Source organism: Pipistrellus kuhlii, unplaced genomic scaffold, assembly GCF_014108245.1.
Source record: "Pipistrellus kuhlii isolate mPipKuh1 unplaced genomic scaffold, mPipKuh1.p scaffold_m20_p_23, whole genome shotgun sequence".
Classification (NCBI taxonomy): domain Eukaryota; kingdom Metazoa; phylum Chordata; class Mammalia; order Chiroptera; family Vespertilionidae; genus Pipistrellus; species Pipistrellus kuhlii.
In genome coordinates, this window is record NW_023425522.1 from 7,599,878 (window position 1) to 7,617,375 (window position 17,498).

General features: G+C 48.6%; 1 protein-coding gene across 1 annotated transcript in view; it reads right to left on the bottom strand.

The window, feature by feature from the left end:
- NTN1 (netrin 1) overlaps positions 1-17,498 on the bottom strand; it is a 181,676-nt gene that overhangs the window by 161,593 nt on the left and 2,585 nt on the right. The gene's annotated exons all lie outside the window — the stretch shown is intronic.

Below are 17,498 nucleotides of genomic sequence, written 5' to 3' on the forward strand. Positions count from 1 at the left end.
CCACATATAACAACAAAAAGAAGCAAGCCACCCATTAATAAAGGCCACTCCATTTAGCACAATAAGGATTATCGATCTGAAACTAGTAACAAACAACAAACTTAATGATGAGACTCTAGAACATTCCCACTCATGTTAGGATCAATCCAAAGACTTATCTTTCCATTACTATATATCATAACTTTGAAGTTCTAGCCAATGCAATAAGGCAAGAAAAACAAAAATGCAGGTATTGGTAAAGAAGAACTAAAATATTCATGATTTGTGAGATTATAGCTGAACACGAAAAAAGTCCAAGAGAAGAGAATTAACTGAAACACTATGAGAACTAATTTAAAGAGTTCAGTTAAGTTGAGGGTTACAAAATCCTATATAATAAAAGACTAATATGCAAATAGACCAAACAGCAGAACAACTGGAACAACCAATCAATCAAACAATTGGTCGTTTTGATGTGCACTGACCACCAGGGGGCACGTGTGGAAAATAGCGGGTGTTGGCCGCGGTGGGATGGTGGAGCAGGTGAGCAGGAGCACCAGACCAAGGCAGGGTGCCAGTTGCTGTCATTGGGCGAGCCTCTGGTGGTTTCTAAAAATTCTTTGCTCCTGCGTGCCATGGTCCCGCCTGGTGCTCACATCTACAGCTGGCACTGGTCCCAAACACTCAGCACCATCAGCGGGTGTGAGCAGTGACTGCCAGCCTTGATAGCCCCTGAGGGGTTCTCCACCTCCCCCTGCTCCTGAGGAGTGGATTGGGGTAGCACCTGCCACTCACAATCACTGCTGGCCTGGGCCCCAATCGCTCTGTGCTGTTAGCAGGTGCCAGCAGGGCTGGCACCATCAGTACATGGGAGTGGTGATAGCAGGAGCAGGGCTGCCGGCAGACAGGGGATGGGGGGGGGGGGGCAGGGAGCATGATAAAAGGGCCAGGCAGGGGCATGGAGGATGGGCCGAGACATGCCCCTGTGACTACCACAGCCTCACAGCCCACAGTTCCTTTCAAGGTGCACCAATTCATGCACTGGGCTCCTAATGCTTATATAAAAATCAATAGCTTTCTTACATGTCAGCAATAGCCAGTTAGAAAATAAAATGAGAAGGAAAAAAAATCCCTTTTGTAATAGTAATAAAAATTATAAATACACAGAAATAAAACCTTTAAGTGTGATAGCAATACAAAGAAATTTACATACTCTACAAAAAGGTATAAAACACATAAATAACTGAAAATGTTCGATGTTTCTAGATGTCATATGACATTTACTTTATATAAATTGAAGTATTAATAACCAAATATATGTTTCGAGGACAAATTCTCTTGACTGTAACACTTAACGTTGTAAAACTATCTGCCACATACCTGTTGGAATGACTAAAAAGAAATTTATGTGTAATTGACCTGCTAACAGCACATATGAAATGCTGATGAGCAGCTAGAACTGGAGAAACTGGAATTCTTCTACACCAAGCATGTCAAACTCACAGCCCGCGGGCAGCATGCGGCTCACAATGGATACTTTTGCGGCCCAGCCAATGTAACGGAATGTAAGAAACATTCTAATAAAAATTTTGTAACTTAATTTTTACAATATCCTGTTATACATAATTATTAATAATAAACTACAAGGTTCGCTAATGACTAATTACTATAATCATGTTGCATTCATTTCCCTTACACGCCTTATGCACAGGCACACCATTTCCCTCCACTAATACTGGCAGGAAATATTTTAGCAGCAGATTGCTATGTCATTAGTCTTGGACTGACTTGTATGGCGTGCGCAACAGGAAATATTTCGCTTTCGGAGAACAAGAAAAATAGGTTTATTTGCATTACGCTTATTAATTTGGGCAGTTATTCAGTGTCTGGTAAGTCAGTGTTCAAGAAAAAATGTTATTTTTTTATTAAAATGTTTTATTATTTTATGTTAACGACGACTCACTTATTTCAACCCTTTGTATTCAGCATGTCTCTATCAAAATAAACCCACGTTTCTATGAAAATTGAAGCTTTTATTTTTTTGCGGCCCACTTTAAATCTTGTTTATTTGGCCCGTGTTAGCCTTTGAGTCTGACATGCTTGGCCCACACTGCTTATAGGAATATAAAGTGGTACAACCATTTCGGATAACAGTTCTGTTAGATGTGACAAGGGCCTCAACGTATAGGCAGTACTAAATGTTATTACTAAATGTCATTCTTGCTAAAAATTAAAAAGCAGCACGGTTATTTTGCCGCTGCGACTGTAAACAGTATGAGCTTGACAGGAACGCAACTGGGTAAGTACAGCCAACCGCAAAGGAAAACCGCAAAGGAGAAATCCACGTGTAATGGACTGAACAGTGTACATAAGCAATGGCTGACCTTCCCTTAGGCGAGACAGGGCTTTGGATGTGTGTCCACTGTCTCCTTTACTCGCTGAAGGAAACAAAACGAACTTGTCACAGCGACCTCTCATTCTGCAGATCACACCCTAAGAGGCAAACCCCTGAGCTCATTCACAAATGTGACGACTCAGATTTGGGATTCTCCTAATGGGACTCCCTCTCGGCCTGGTGTGGACACTTGGCCGAGTAGTCGGCAGCAGCAGCTCGTCCAGGGCTTACGCATCGGCCTCCATGGGACGGCCAATCTGTTTCCGGGAGACTCTGCCTCGGTGCTCACCATGGGGGCGGCCGCCTGGCCGGCCTCAGCAGGGAAGTGGAACGGCCACCTGAATGTGCCCTGGTCAGCATGTGGGAAGGGGGGTGAGTAGGCCAGCGCCTAGAGTCACTTCAATTAGTGTTTCTATTCCTGTTTGGGACATAGGGTTGTCAGAAAAGTAGTGTCAATTCTGGTGTGTACCTGGGAGGCCAGATTCAAGGCCTGACCGAGGTCTCACTCAGAAGGGTTGAGGAATGCCTGCGAGACCATCCAAGACGTCTCAGGCGCAATCTCTGGTCTGGCGGTCCATCCCGCAGGAGGTGGATTTTGTGAGTGTGGACATTTGGGTTTGTCCTGTGTGTAAATGTACTGTCTCTGGGAAACTCAAATCCTCCAGAACTGGATCTGTTTATTTGACACAAAGAAATAAAGCACTTTGCCGAAACCGGTTTGGCCCATTGGATCGAGCATTGGTCTGCGGACTGAAAGGTCCCAGGTTCAATTCCGGTCAAGGCATGTGCATTGGTTGTGGGCACATCCCCATTGGGGGGTGTGCAGGAGGTAGCTGGTCGATGTTTCTCTCTCATCGATGTTTCTAGCTCTCTATCCCTCTCTCTTCCTCTCTGTAAAAAAATCAATAAAATATATATTTTTTAAAAATAAATAAAGCTCTTGCCGAAACCGGTTTGGCTCAGTGGTAGAGCGTCAGTCTGTGGACTGAAAGGTCCCAGGTTCGATTCTGGCCAAGGGCATGTACATTGGTTGCGGGCACATCCCCAGTAGGGGGTGTGCAAGAGGCAGCTGGTCGATGTTTCTCTCTCATTGACGTTTCTAGCTATCTCTCCCTTCTTCTCTATAAAAAAATCAATAAAATGTATATTTAAAAAATAAATAAACAAATAAATAAAGCTCTTGTATAAATTAAGAAAGACAGCAAGTGGGTCAACGGTAGGAAGCTTCCCGTCCTGCCCAGGCAGCTCCCGGCTGCGGGTCTCCCATGGACTGGGAGGCTCTGCTTTCTCCGTGCAGTTCCTTCACCTCCTCCAGTTTCTGCATTTCCCTTGACATCATTTAAATATGTTTTTATTGATTTTTTAGAAAGAGAGGTAGAGAGATAGAAACATCAATGCGAGAGAAACACTGATCAGCTGCCTCCTACACACTCCCTACTGGGGATCGAGCCCACAACGAGAGCATGTGTCCTGACCAGGAACCAAACCAGGGACCCTTGGCTCATAGGGTCAGCACTCAACCACTGAGCAACACCGGCCAGGGCAGGATACAGAGCTTCAGATGTGAATCCCCTTCTCCTTTAGGTGCTGCCAGTGAGTAAAATTAGCTTCTGACAGCATATCTGGAATAAGTTCGACGGTTTCTTTCTTTCTTTTTTTTTTTTAACATATTTTATTGATATTTTACAGAGAGGAAGGGAGAGAGACAGAGAGCTAGAAACGTCGATGAGAGAGAAACATTGACCAGCTGCCTCTTGCACAACCCCTACCGGGGATGTGCCCGCGACCAATGTACATGCCCTTGGCAGGAATCGAACCCAGGACCTTTCAGTCCGCAGACCGACGCTCTATCCACTGAGCCAAACGGTTTCGGCCGACGGTTTCTTTACAAGTTAAACGTCCACCTACCATATCACCAGTCATTCCTCTCCTAGGTATTCACCCAAGAGACATGAAAGCATATGGCCAAGCAAAAGGTATAAAGAACGATCACAGCTGCTGTATCTGTAACAGCCCCAACTAGAAATACATAGGTAAAAATTTGTATTAAAAAAATCTAGAAAAGGCAAACTAATATAAAGGGATAGAAAGTATAATGGTGAAAAGGGGCCAGAGGTCGTCAAATGTGTTAACGAGCTCAGGGGTTTGGCTCTTCGGGTGAACTGCAGAATGAGAGGTCGCTGTCACAAGTTTGCTTTATTCCCTTCAGCAAGTAACGGAGAAGGAATTGCCAAGGAGCTTTTAGAAATATTTGAGGCCGATGGGTATGTTCTTTACCATTAGTGTGGTAGTGACACATGCATATATCAAACTTACCAAAGAACACTCTTTAAATATGTGCCATTTATTGAATTTCAATTATACTCAAAAAGACTTTTTAAAATTCATCTGGAAGAACCAGAGAGAAACACGCAATTTGTGATTTTATCCAGACTTACAGAGCCTTCCCTTTTGATATCCTAGCAACCCTAATGGAGACATTTAAGTAATCAAATCATTAAGTACAACAGTTGTATTGATACTGTTACAATTGTAAAAGTGTAAGGTTATCAATGATCACCAAGTTTATTGTAACAATACTGCCATAAATCACCAATGAATAAGGAAGCATGACAAATGCATCTAACATTTCTGTATAAATAAATAAAAATAGCAATGGGAATAAGTAAAAAAGGATAAAGGAGTGAATACTGAACCCACCAGATTTTAAAATGCACTATCCAGACAGATAGGAAATGACAGGAATACAGGCAGATCAGGGTAAAACAAAATGGAAAATCCAGAAAACAGGTCCAAGTTTACACAATACGTAAGCGTTTAAGAAACGTGGCACCTCAAATCAGTGAGAATAATTTTTTTTTTCAATAACTGTCACTGAGTAACTGGCTAAGTATGTGATGAGAGAAATGGAAATCTTTACCTTCACACCCTCTGTCACCGTGCCAGACGCACGAAGGGTTAAAATATGCAACGTGAGTGCTGGCAGCGGAGTGGACTGAGCTCATGCAGAACTGCTACCTCTGCACACATCTCAAAATACTAGATGAAATGCAATTTCAAAAATACTTAATGTGGAGCAGATCTCACCAGAAAAAAGAAAGGAAATCCCTGGGTGTTAGAGGAAATAAGAATCTGAAAGCCAAAGGATTAGAAGAAGCAGGAGGCACGGTGATCATGGGGTATGATGAGTGGGGAGGGAGGGAGGGAGGGAGGGAGGGAGGCAAAGGATATACTATTGGTTATTAGACTTGAAGATAGGCCTTCATGGCGATGGGCTTGGGTTTAGTACCTACACACACACATGAATTGAGGCCTTGGTTCTCTCAGGAGTTAGAAATGAGAGCCTAATGCCATGCCAGCCCCCTGTCAACAAAACAGACAAGGATCAGTTCCTGCCTTCACATCAATTTATATTCTGGCAAGCACCAGGAGGCAACAAGTGGGAGGAAGGAAAGACAGTTAATAAACATAATAAATACGTAAATTAAATAGTATGTTAGAAGGGGTTAAGTGGGGTAGAAAATAGAGCAAGATGAAGGTGTGACCAGAAGGGTGAGATTGTGCATGAGGGTGGGAGGAAGAAACGGACGCTGCAGGCACAGATAAGGAAATTGTTTGAGGGTATTAAACAGGATGGTCAGGGCAGGCTGCACCGAGAAATGACAACGGATTGAAGACTCAGAGGAGCTGAGGAAGCCATCCATTCAGACACCTGAGCAGAGGAACTACTGGTAAGAACATGGAGGGGGGGTGCGGGGGGAGACAGGAGGTAGAGGCAGGGAGACCAGTTCGCAGTAATCCAGGCGACGAACGAGCCTGGACCTTCGGAATGTCCCTGGAGTAAAAAAGACATCAAAAGTCTTTGTCCATCAACCTGAGGAGACAGGGACACTCTCAAGCAAAGGGAGAAAAAGTCTCCAGTGGGAACACGGAATGGAAACCTGCCAGAGATCAGAGGCAAAAGGCACACAGTCCCCTTTTGATACAGGAATTTCCAGGATAATTCAACGGGGAAAAATCAGTCCCAAGCCAATGATAACTCTAGGATATCGGGCAAAATCACTCAGCAGAAACGTTTCCAGAACTAAGACCAGTGGGATTTACACAAAACCGCCAATAAAGATAAGCTCGCAGGCAGACAGTACGAAACACACCAGGAAAATCATTCACTGTGAGGAAAGGCCAGCAGACAGAACAAGCAGGAGGACCAGCCCCCCCCCCCAAAAAAAAAGGTGAGATTCTCCCTCAAACTAAAAAGGATTATAGGGTAAGTTATGCCTAAAACTCTTTATAAGAGAATGACACTGGGCAAAAGAAGCCAGGTATTGAAGAGAACAAACACTGTGATTTCATGGACATGTATGAAGTTCAAGAGCCAGCAAAACGAAACGTTGGTGATAGAAGTCAATATGGTGGTACCATGGGGTGGGGCGTGATTGGGAAGGGCACAAGGGGCCTTATGAAAATATTTTATCTCTGGATGACGGAGCCAGTTACGCAGATGAGATGTGAAGAGAGAGGGCTGGCTGACATGCCAGAGGGCAAGGACGGCTTAGGTTCCATGTCTTCCCGCATGGAGGAGCTGGTGAGTGAGGTGGAGAAATTCCCAGAAGTCTTGGAGGGCAGGCCCAAATGAGGCCCCCAATCAGAGCCCGAGCAGTCTTTGGATGGGACCCCAATGGAACAGAGGGGGTGGGCAATACATCATTCAAGAGGAAGAGCTGCTGCCCTGACCCCATGGCCAGCAAACTGCAGCTCGGGAGCCACGTGCAGCTCTTTGGCCCCTTGAGTGTGGCTCTTCCACAAAATGCCACGACCTGGGCGAGTCCAAGGTGAAGAAGTGGCTTTAGAAGAAGTGTAAGTTTAAAAAATGTGGCTCTCAAAAGAAATTTCAATCGTTGTACTGTTGATATTTGGCTCTGCTGACTAATGAGTTTGCCGACCACTGGACTAACCGGTTTGGCTCAGTGGACAGAGCGTCGGCTTGTGGACTCAAGGGTCCCAGGTTCGATTCCGGTCAAGGGCATGTACCTTGGTTGTGGGCACATCCCCCATGGGGGATGTGCAGGAGGCAGTTGCTCGATGTTTCTCTGGCATCGATGTTTCTAGCTCTCTATCCATCTCCGTCTCCTTTCCTCTCTGTGAAAAAAATCAATAAAATATATATATTTTTTAAAAAGCATACATTCAATTTATATAAAGTTCAAAAACAGTCAATCCTAATGTGTAGTGGGCAGGGGTGTGGTGACTGGAAGGGGACACAGAGAATGTTCTTTTTAAAAAAAAATGTTTTTATTTATTTTTAGAGAGAAAGAAAGGGAGAAGGAGAGAGATCATCAATGAGAGAGAAACATCCATCAGCTGCCTCCTGCATGCTCCCTACTGAGGACCAAGCCTGAAAACTGGGCATGCACCTTGACTGGGAATTGAACCCATGACCTCTTGGTACATGGGATATGCTGGCATGTTCTCGATGTTGGTGCTAGTTATGTAGACATGGTCACACAGTGCAATGTCTTTGAGCTAATTTATGATTCATGTGCTTTTCTGTATGTATATAATACTTCAATAAAAAGTGTTCACCTGTCCTGGCTAGTGTGCTCAGTGGTTAGAGCACCGACCTGTGCACAGAGGGTCAAGAGGTTCGTACCTGGGTTGCAGGTCCAATCCCTGCCCCCAGTCGGGGCATGTGTGGGAGGCAACCAGGCAATCAATCTATGTGTCTCTCACATTGATGCCTCGCTCTCCTCTAACTCCTCTCTCTCTCACTCTCTCTCTCTCTTTCTCTCCTCCCCCTCCCTCCCACTCTCTCTCAAAAAAAAAAAAAAAAGAAAGAAAAGATAAATGGAAGAAAATCATGGTGAAGATAGGGAGGAAGGAAGGATGGAAATGGAAAGAAGGAATAAGTTTACTTAATGATAATAAAACCCGCCTCAGAACGCCATTGTGAGGGAAGAAGTGATGAGAACAGAGTGTGGCGACGGTAAGAGCTGCAGCAATGGATGCTGATAAAAGCCCAATGCTGAAGGTAAGCGCCTGGCCTTTGGTGTCCGTAGGAAGGCGGCCCCGACCTAGCAGAATGAAAGGGCTCCTCTCTCCCCATCAGCCTCATAGCTTGGTCCTGAGCACAGCCCCCAGACACTAAGCCAGGGGAGGCCCTAAGCCAGGGGAGGCCCAGTGGGCCTGAGGGCGCTCACAGGCTCACACTCCCAATGCCCTGAGGGGGATTTGCCCCGAGGCAGCCTGAAGCTGGAGATGAGCTCTCAACCATAACCCCTAGCACATACCTCTTGACATTTTATACATCCTGGAGCTAATAAAGAGGGAATATGCTAATTGACCCTCACACCATCGCAAATATGAAGGCACCCACAGCCAATGAGGGAATATGCTAATTGACTGCCCCAGCCTCAAAGATGGCGGCACCCACAGCCACAAGATGGCGGTCCCCTCAGCCCCTCAGTCCCCCAACCCCCGGGGCTGGCCTGAGGCACAGGCAAGCCTCAAATAGCAGCTGCCCTGCCACCTAGGGCTGCCCAAAGCTCAGGTAACCAGGGCTGGCCAAGCTTGTGCTGCTGGCAGAGGCAGCAGCAGAGGTGTGATGAGGGCACCACATTTCCCCTGATCACCGTGTCGCCTCCTGCCCCTGAGTGGCCCCAGACTGTGAGAGGGGGCAGACCCAGCTGAGGGACCCCCCTCCAGTGCATGAATTTTCAAGCATCAGGCCTCTAGTTATTAAGTAAAATACTCTGCTCTGGACTTTAGGACTATTTCCTAAGGATCAGAAGAAGCCGTACTTGCTTTCCACTTTCACTGGGTCCTATCCTTCTGCAGAGATTTTTTATTTTAACAAAACAAAACAAAACACAAAAAACGACAACAACAATAAAAACAGCTGTCGGAGCCCGGTTCCAACAATAACCAGGGTGAGAACTTCAGGGGAATGCTCCGGCCCTTCTTCCCTAGCACTTCTGGGTATCGGGACGGCAAATCTGCCAGCAGATGTGGTGCGAGGCGGCTCGATTCCTGTGGGTTGGAGTGAGAAGCAATTTCCTCCCTCGTGGCAGCTGGGCAGGCCCAGCACTTTCTCACCGTGGTCCTCTGGGGCCCGAGCCAGGCGGGAGGCTGGGCTGGGGCTGGGAAGAGAGAGCTGGCTGCCATCCGCCTGCCCACCTCGGAGGCCTGGCTGCGGGCAGAGGAAACAAGCTGGCTGCAGGACCCCGAGCAGCCCGGCCCTGGGGCGCCCGGCCCAAAGGTACTTCCATGTTTCGGGTGCCAGATCCCGTATCTTGTAAACACAATGTGTTTCCTTTCTCATGCCGGGCTCCGGGCTGCTATTGTTCAGCGCTCTCTGCGCGGCCCGAGGGTCAGCAGAGCTGCGGGGCGGAGTGGCCTGCGTCGGGCCCTCTTGCTCAAGGCCACGCAGAGGTGGATGGATGGGGGTCAAGGGCCCAGCTTCTGAGGTGGGACTATTACACCCCAACCTGGGCAGGGCCCCGCGAGCTGTGACCCTGGCGGGGATGTGACTTCCCCCACATGGTGGGGCCCTGGTGAGCTTGTCTCAGAATGCGGGTGCCCTGGAGCAATCCCCCGCTGCCTGGCACCCACAGAGCTGCACCCCAGGAAGACGGCCCTTTTCAGGGAACCGTGGTCTCTAGACAGCACGGGAGCAAACGGAACCACCAGGACAGGGCAAAAGCAGGAGGAACACGTGAAACCCAGGAGCCAAATCGGGTACCCGCCTCGGGACCTTCACCCCCTCCCCCGCGTCCCAGGCATTTGGCAAACCTCCTCACTTTGGGGACCCTCCCATGTTGTCAGTTAGTACAACTTCCCAGGTATTCCCCCTGCGGGGAGGGCAGCCCCTTCTCACTGCTTTGCATGCCTTCCAGAGCCAGCGGACCGCCTGACCACGGCCGGCCCCAGAAACACCCTCTTGCAGGTACCTCCGCGTCTGCAGCTGGGGTGAGGGGGGGGGGGGGCGGGGGAGTGGATGTGTGTGGAGGTAGTGTCTTCTGAGAGTGACAAGGGCACCTGGTTCTCATCGCTGAGGCAGATGCTGAATCAGCAGGAATGGCTGCTGGGGCGTTATCCGAGGCGGACTCCAGTGGCCTAAGGCCATTTCTGGACTCCGCAGAGAAGGGGGCTGGGATGGGTCAGCAGCGTCTGTCTTGGTCCCAGAGTTGGGAAGTGGGGGTGGACTTGCTATGGACTCCCCACGCCACTCCCAACGCTGGCACCAGTCCTCAGGCAGGCAGGAGGTGTCCATCACTTTGCACACGTTTTTTTTTTTTTTAATATGTTTTTACTGATTTTAGAGAGAAAGGAAGAGAGAGAAGCATCCATCAGCTGCTTCCTACTGGGGACTGAGCCTGCAACCCGGGCATTTGCCCTGACCCAGCACCACGCTGGTGACGTGTTGGTGCGCCACACTGGCCAGGGCTCACTTTGGGATCTCAAATACGGGACATAGCGCAGCATATAGGATAGGCCCCTGGGAACTAAACGATGTCTCGTTTCCTTGTTGCCTAGGACTCCGTTATTCAGATCCAGCCCCTTCAAACATCCCTGTGGTCTTACAGATTATCTAACTCAGGTGTGGAGCCTCTAGAACGTGTACAAATTGGACATGACAACCAATAACCTCTCATCTGTGGGCAGAAAAGGCCTGGGGGAGCGGAGGGGGGATGGAGCACCACAAGGAGGGGACATGGTGGGTCTCCATCTGAAGAGGCCAGCACCTCACCTGGGCTACTCTCAAACGGTCCTCAGGGAGAGTCCCGCATCTTCTCCCAGGCACTAGCCGAGCTGGGGAGACTCACTGGTTACAATGGATACAATGAACCGGGGTGTTGGTTACTTTCTACCTTTTCAAGGTTCTCACCCACACGTTTTCTTTAGAGAGAGTCCGGCATCTTCTCCCAGACACTAGCCCAGCTGGGGAGACTCACTGGTTACAATGGATACAATGAACCCGGGTGTTGGTTACTTTCTACCTGTCAAGGTTCTCACCCACATGTTTTCTTTGATCGCTGGAAAGCCACCCCTCGAACAGCCTGGAAGGCTCCCACAGGGACAGAGACTCCCTTTCCTCCTGGTAAACGCACCGCCACATCCCAGGGGCAGGAGGACCAGCGACCCCTAGGGACGACCCCCACCCAGGAGAGGGCAGAGCACCCTTCTCCACTCCTTGGCCGCGCTCCTGCACACGGGCCCTCAGAGGTGCCCCCGGGGTTCTCTGCGCGCCAGCAACATCCCCACGAAAATGTCCATGCAGAGGAAAGGCCTTCCCATCTCACCGTCTCAGGGCCACAGTCCCTTCCCTGTCAGAGGGCAGAACTGGCCCAAAATACGGCAGCCAGGGCTGAGCGCCTGCCCAGCGCAGGTCTCCGGGCAGCTGGGCGTGGGGAGGCAGCGTTATCTCCACAGGCAAAGGGCTGGCGACTGGAATGGGGCACAGGGAACCACATAAATTACACAAGGTCCCCAAGGCAGAGAAAAACTTAATGCTGAGTTGACGATGGAGCCACCTCTTGAAATAAGACTATGGGGATGCCATACAGAATTCACTGTGCTGTGTGTGCCCCACAAAGTCAAACCTCAGGCCAGCCGTCAGCACCGAGGCAGAGAGGCCTGTGTCAGGAGGACGGTCCTCGGCAGCTCCCTTGTCTCAGGCGCTATTCCCAAACGCCGTGCCTCGGAGCCGATTACAACAGGGCTCGGCTGTTAGGGAGACGGGCCTTCAGAGCAAGCCCTGCTCATTACACACACACACACACACACACACACACACACACACCCGCCCCACTCTGTGTGTGCAACGGCGTCCCTGAAGGAGCCAGGGTGTGCCCCGCACGCCTGTCCACACTTGGTTCGGTTTGGGTAAAAACTGCCCGTGGGTGGCAGGGACATCTGTTTTGGAAAAGCTTCCCCTCCTCGTGGCGGCCTGAGGCCCCAAAACAAAGCCCGTGTGAAGCCCCCGGTACGGGGCCTGGCATTCAGGAGGGGTTTGCAGGCTGTTTTCAGGATGCAACCCGACAACCACCGTGAACGGGCATTCTGCGCTCTGCGGGGCCCCAGCAGGCCACAGGCAAACACTCTGGGCCGCTCTGCAAGCATCAGGCTCAGATCCTGAGCGGTCCCTCAGCCCCCCTACCCCCCTCCCCACCCCCCATGTAAGGCGCTGCACAAACCCCTGGCGCGGTTACCACGTCTAAAAGGAAGAGAGAAACCCTGCCCCACACGCTAGCCACACTCGTATGCGGACAGATAAGGCTGTTTTCTAACTCGGCTCCCCGGTGAGCCATTCATTCTGGTGAGGCCGGCGTGCACAGCAGAAACTATAGAAGCCATCAAGATAACACGAATACCAGCCCCGTGGACTTTTGAAGTGTAAACATGAAAGTCTATTAAGAATACAATGTTGGTTTAATCCCAGGACAAAAAATCGACTTAATGAAAAGCACAACTCATCTCAAGAAGGAAATATCGATACCAGCTGTGAGCAGAAAATGAGGGGGATTCCTTCCAGGGAACGTCTGAATTTCAACCCACTGCCTTTCCAATATTTTCTCTGGACCTAAAGCCTCAAATACTTTTCCGAGGATCTCATTTTTCTACGGGAGGAGGCGGTCGGAGAGAAGGCTGGGCGGGGCCCCAGGAGAGCCTGGAAAGGCAGAGACCAGTCCCACGAGGGGACCCTGTGACACGAAGCTGTCCCCTTCTCCGGAGACACAGGGAGCAGCCGCCCTGCCCACCAGGCACTGAGGACCCAGCAGGACCCTCACGCCAGTGCCAGCGGCCGGCGGAGATCAATGGCAGGCCTGTGCTGCTGACACCGGGCGCTGCACCGGCCAGCACCGCGCTGGGACCAGGATGTGCCATGACACTTCCTAACCGCTGCCTCGATTTTATTTTATTTTTTTCAATATGCCCCAGAGAAGCAAAGGGAATCCAAGCATTAGTGAGACAGGAGAAGGCCTTCTTAAAGAGGATTTCTGGTTATGAGCTCTGTTCCAGCATCTCTGAGATCAAGAGATGGATGGATGGATGCTGAACACCCACAAGGAAGCATTGAAACCCTCTTCACTGACATCCCTCACTCCAGCCCCCACTAGGCCTGACGGCTAAAGTAAAGGACAGCTTCTTGTATATAACTTCATATTAAGCATGAGTAATCACCATAAATATTATAATAATATTACATACTCTAACACGGGATCCATGTGCAGTTCTAGCAAGAAAAGTTGTGTCGACTTTTCTCCTGTACGTGGATGTGTGCCTGCCATCCCCCCGCCAGCCAGCCACCCATTCTCTGGGGAGGCAACACTGAGGATGCTTTCAAAGCATAAACATCAGCCTGGAGTTTCACCTCCACCCTCTCCCAGGTATATGCAGTACTACCAGCTGGTAGCCTTCGGGCAAACGGTTTAATGTCTTGGCTATGGTTTCCTCACCTGTGAAATGAAAGCAATAATAGTGCCTCTTATTAGCATGGTCCAGTGGTCGGCAAACTCATCAGTCAGCAGAGCCAAATATCAACAGGACAACAATTGACATTTCTTTGGAGAGCCACATTTTTTAAACTTAAACTTCTTCTAGCGCCACTTCTTCAAAGTAGACTCACCCATGCCGAAGCTGGTTTGGCTCAGTGGATAGAGCATTAGCCTGCGGACTGAAAAAACCCAGGTTCGATTCCCGTCAAGGGCATGTGCCTTGGTTGTGGGCACATCCCCAGTAGGGACTGTGCAAGAGGCAGCTGATCGATGATTCTCTCTCATTGATGTTTCTAACTCTCTATCCCTTCTCCCTTCTTCTCTGTAAAAAAAATCAATAAAATATATATTTTTTAAAACAGAATCACCCAGGCAGTGGTATTTTGTGGAAGAGCTACACTCCAGGGGCCAAAGAGCCGCATGTGGCTCTCGAGCTGCGGCTTGCCGACCACTGGCCTACTCACAATGACAAAACGATTCCATGAATGAGTGCAAAAAACATAAGCTCTCAAGAGTTCATCCTCACAATGACGATAATTATAGTCCGTACCCATTCACTGATGTGCAGCTGTGTGCCAGCCTCCGGACCAGGCAGCAGGTAGCGTTAGCCTTCCGATGTTGCCAGCATCCTTTGCGGGGCATTGGACTCTCCCGGCAACGCCGCCAGGACAGGCCTCCCTTCCAGCCGAGGATGCTGGTAGGCCCAAACCCTGGAGCCACTTACGGCATGAAAACCTCCCTCCCAGAGCCATGTTTAAACAATTACGAGCATTAGGTTGCAGGTACCCATGACGGGAGGAGGCCGGCCCAGCCTGGTGCTCCTCTTGCAGAGATGTCTTTTGTGTGGGTTTTGGGTTTCAGCTGGGCCACGCAAAGCCGGAGAGAGGGAGTCGAAAAACGGGTTTTCACAAGCTCGCCCTGTCACAGGCCAGGCAGGGGTTCCCGCTGACATCCCCACAGCGAGATTAAACAGCGTGCTTCGTCAGGCCCTAAACGCTAACACAGCTCCGACGTCAGGGGGACGCTGATTAAAACTGATGCCAATAATTTATGAAACACAATATGGTCTTCAGATGCTCTTTTTGAAAGAAGAAGAAAAAAAAAAAAACAGGGAGGGAGAAAAAAAAGGGCCTAGCAACCCAGGTGGTTTAAAACTGTTCCTGCATTTCCCCTTGAATGTACACTCTCCCCCCCCCCCAACACACACACACACACACACACACACACACACACCATGCATGGATGCTTCTTGACACCATGAATGTAAACGCACATGTGTAGAAAAGCATGTGAACACTGCTGATACATATGGGCGGAAGAGAGTCTTTAGCTATTCCATGGAGAGCTGTCGAGGCTCTGTAACGTTAGACACAGCCTTGTCTTTCATATTGTTTGGAGGGCGTGTGTTTTTCCGGAAGAAACCCAAAATGGCATTTAAAATAAAATGGAGTTTTACAAAAGTTCCCGTGGACTCCATAGAGAACTCAACCTTGAAACAATGCGGAAAAGAAAGCTTGGCCAACGGAAACCTACAGGACACATGCATTTCTTCGAGAAGGACTGTGGCCCTATCCAGCAGAACCATGTAGAGAAATAACACCAAAAGTGTTTTGTTTTTTTAGAGGTTTGGGGGGGCGGGGGGGAATCACCTGGGGAAGGGTGCCTTTGGGGTCTCTTCTTCATCATGTCTCACGTTATCAAGGCAAAGACAGAACAGCAAGGTAACAATGTTTTTATCGAGACTGATTTTGGGAATGAAAAACAGATTAATACATCTTCGATTTGCCTTAGTTGTAAATAATCCGAGAGCTTGAATGTAGGTCAGCAGTGTGAAATTCACAAGATGGGATTATGTTGGAGAGAGAGCGAGAGGAGAAAAAAAATTCTGAGCCGCTGATTGTACAAAAGTTAGTGTTTGAAGGGTTTATTAAGGCTTTTCCCTAGCACAGTGCCCTGTAGTGTCTCAGATCACCTGTCAAATACTAATTCATTCACATCTCTCCGCGGCGGGGCCTTTTCATAAAAAGCTCGACCTTTAATTGTAAATCACTTTTAAATTGTCTCTGCTGGCTTTCTCTTTCACAGGAGGATGGAAAAACCACTAAGACTTCAATTAAGACTTTATGGGAACTTCACCCCGACTCTTCGCGCGCCCCCCCCCCCCCCCCCGTCTGTATCTATAAGATATCAGAATATCTACTCAAAAAGGAAACGGTAAGAAACTTTGACATAGCTGAATAGGCTTTGCTTTAATAGATTTAAAGATACTTTAACTAAGTGAGAATTAAAATAACTTCGGTAAAAAAAAAAAAAAAACCCTGAAAATATTGTTAGCTGATTATTTGTCATGTAGATCATGTGCTTATTAGGCCTAATTAAACTTTTTCAGCAAAAAGGCTTTACTAATTACATTAGTGAATATGTTGATTGCTCAATTTGGCTTAAAAAAAAACTGTCAATCCAATTTGTGCCTAGTTAGTGCTGTCGTCAAAAGACAAAATCCTAAGCTCCAGAGGTTATTTCAAGTGCAGGACTATTGTTGCAGCAAATGTGGGTTCTGTCCCCACATCCAAAGTGACTGGGAGAGGGAGAGGTGGCTGATGAATCTGAACAAATCTGCACTAAGTAGACAAATCTTCAAACCAGTAAAATGTCACCACAACAGCCAGCTTATTTGCCTCCACGCATTCACTAGCATTTGTCCAATTAAGACCCTGCCGGTGACAATTCAAAGGTATCTTTCATATGCACATACAAACTAACACTGATAGCAAAACCCTGGGAGGCCCTTGGAATGTCAATACAGGGCTTTTACGCACAAAAGGAAGAAAAGAAAAGAGGAAAGGGGAAGGGGGGGGGCGGGGAAGAGATGGGAAAAACCAATATTTCTGAAGAACTCGAGCAGATCAAAGGCATTTTATTCTCAAAGACCACGAATGCCCGGGTGTAACTATCTCACTATTGCAGAATGCTGAAAAGACTCTCTTCAAACCGGCCACCGGTTCCATCTCTCCAAGGAGAGGGGAGAACAATTAGGTCTGCAAAATCCCCACACAGCGAGTGCAAAAATGGAGGGTTCGCCATGCAACAGGAGGCCCAGCCCCTGCAGACCAGGAGGCCTTCCCGGGCCTCAGTGCCCACCCAGCGCTCCGAGACATGTTTTCTTCTGGATTGCTCAAAAGTCTGCATCCGCAGTCATGAGGCACAAACTATTCGACAACAACATGACACAATTAATCAGAACCAGACCTCCAAACGTGTGTGCGTGGGGACCAGCGAACTTTGCAATGTGCTTCAGAGGGTGAAGCAACCGAAGAGACTCACACTGGCTGTTCGGGAAGGGGGAGGAGGGGGGGAGAGAGGCAAAGGAAAAATCTATACGTTCACAAAAGATGCACACCAAATGGCCCTTTACAACCTAAATCATTTTCCTTAAAATATAATGAAATCTACATCTCATACTGGAAGAGTCATGTCTTACTACCTGCCCCCTCCTCCCACCGCCCCCAGAAATCGTCCGAGTTTCTATAGCAACAAAGTTGCAAAATTCAGAAATAGAATATAACCCCTCCCCCCTTTAGTCTCATTTCTAACAAAATCTATTCGCCAGCGCGACGGTTTTGTCAGTT